Consider the following 2306-nt stretch of genomic DNA (forward strand, 5'->3'; position numbering starts at 1 on the left):
TATTCAGAGCCAGCCACTCTACACTGCTTTCCATGACTGGTTAGAGTAACACTGGCCTTGCGCTATAATATACTGAGCTTTAAAAAGCTCTTCTTAGACTTATTTACTTTATGCCTATGAATGTCTTCCCAGCATGTGTGGGATTGGAGAGATGGCTCAGCGGTTAAGAGGACTGACTGCTCTTCCAGAGGTCCTGAGTTCAATTCCCACCAACCACATGGTAACTCGCAACCATCTGTAATGGGATCCGATGTACTCTTTTGGTGTGTGTCTTTAGCCAGCTGCAGTGTACTCATATAAATAAATAAAAATAATTACAAAATTAAAAAAACAAACAAACAGGAAGAGATCAGCTTCACTGAGGTGAAATAATCCGAGAGGTGTTTCTTTAGAATCTGGACACAGAATCTATGTTACAGAGGTGGTCAGGATTGTATCATGTGTTGGCAGTTGAACCTGATAGTGTGTCACCCGAGTGGTATTGGCTTTGATGGCATTAAGGGGTCATGAAAATCAGTTGAGGCTTGGCACTGTGAGAAGACAGGATAGGCCCTTCAAAAGGAATAGGCTCTGTAGGAGTTAAAGGCCCAGAATTGAAGGGTTCATGAAGAGAGGTTAAGATTTGACACCGTGAGAGCCCAGGAGGAGCTGCTGGTAAAAGTACAGCCCAGCTGAATCAGAAGACAGCAGCATTTTGAAGACATCAGGACAGGGAATGACCACCAATAACAGCAATGGCTGAGTGGAGCTAGCTAGAACCTAGAAGACAAGCTGTGTATGCTGCAAAGGGTAGAGTCAGAGCAGGGACCATGCCCTTAGCAGGAGCCCAGAAGACAGTGAGTGGATCTCAGGCACTGAGTCATCCACACAGTGGGCACTTGATTTTGCTTGGCTTTGTTTGTGACTATACCTTGATTCCACCATTGGGAAGTGAGCAGGCATCTAACTTCCTTTGATTTTATCAAAGCTCACAGCTTGAACTTTGAACTTTTAGAGAGGTTTTAGAATTTTACAAAGACTTTGGATTTTATTTTTGTTTTTTGTTTTTTTTGTTTTTGTTTTTTTCAAGACAGGGTTTCTTTGTATAGCCCTGGCTATCCTGGCACTCACTCTGTAGACCAGGCTGGCCTCGAACTCAGAAATCCGCCTGTCTCTGCCTCCCAAGTGCTGGGATCAAAGGCATACGCCACCACTGCCCAGCTCATACTTTGGATTTTAAAAGAGATTTTAAGGGGGCTGAAATTTTAAGTGTTTGAATTTTTATCAATTGTAAGACATTTAAAATTTGGAATGCTTATATCGTAATATTGATATTCAAGTGTGATCTTGGGGATGAACAAGAAAGGAAAGGTTATGGGTTTTGGTGACACGTTTATGTGTGCCAGGTTGACAAGGGTCAGTTGTGCTAGCTAGTCAACTTGACATAAGCTAGAGTCATCTGAAAGGAGGGAACCTCAACTGAGAAAATTCTTCCATGAGATCCAGCTGTACGGCACCTTTAAAATTAGTGATTGATGGAAGAGGACCCAGCCCATTGTTGGTGGTGCCATCTCTGGGCTGGTGGTCTTGGATTTTATAAGAAAGCACCCCAAACAAGCCAGTAAGCAGCACCCCCCCATGGCCTCTGCATGAGCTCCTGCCTCAAGGTTTCTGCCCTAACTGGGCTCCTGTCCTGACTTCCTTTAGGGCTGGACTATAATGTGGAAATGTGAGCCAAAAAAACATTTCCTCCCCAACTTGCTCTTGATCATGGAGTTTCATCATAGCAGTTGTAACCCTAACTTGGACAGAAATGAAGCAGAGACAGGAGGATCTCCAGAAGCTTGTGGGTCAGCTAGCACGGTATACCCAGTGACGAACAAAAGAAATCCCGTCTCAACCCAAGTGGAAAGGAAACACTGTCATCTAAGGCAGCTTCACCCCCACACGCACACTGTGATACGTGCACACACACACATTCACACATATGAACACACAAACACACAAAGAGAATTATAAAACTTCTGAGTAATAAAGGCCTATTTCCAATATGCCTTTGGGGTGGACACCGTCATGGCCTCTGATGGATTAGAGTCTTGGGCTCTTCCACCCATGTCCCTTCTAAATCAAACTGGCTTCTGCTGGAGGGACGATAGCCAGAACTGGTCCCATAAATTGTTATCTCATTTCCTGGTCACAGAGAACTGGAATAAAGGGGAGCAGCTGACTCCGGCAGACAGTTCTCCGGCAAGCCTACAACCTGTGACCCACAACCTCTGCTCTCCTCAGGACGATCGAACTCTTAGGTGTTGTGGGTCAGACAAGAA

This window comes from Mastomys coucha, unplaced genomic scaffold (genome assembly GCF_008632895.1).
Source record: "Mastomys coucha isolate ucsf_1 unplaced genomic scaffold, UCSF_Mcou_1 pScaffold18, whole genome shotgun sequence".
Classification (NCBI taxonomy): Eukaryota; Metazoa; Chordata; class Mammalia; order Rodentia; family Muridae; genus Mastomys; species Mastomys coucha.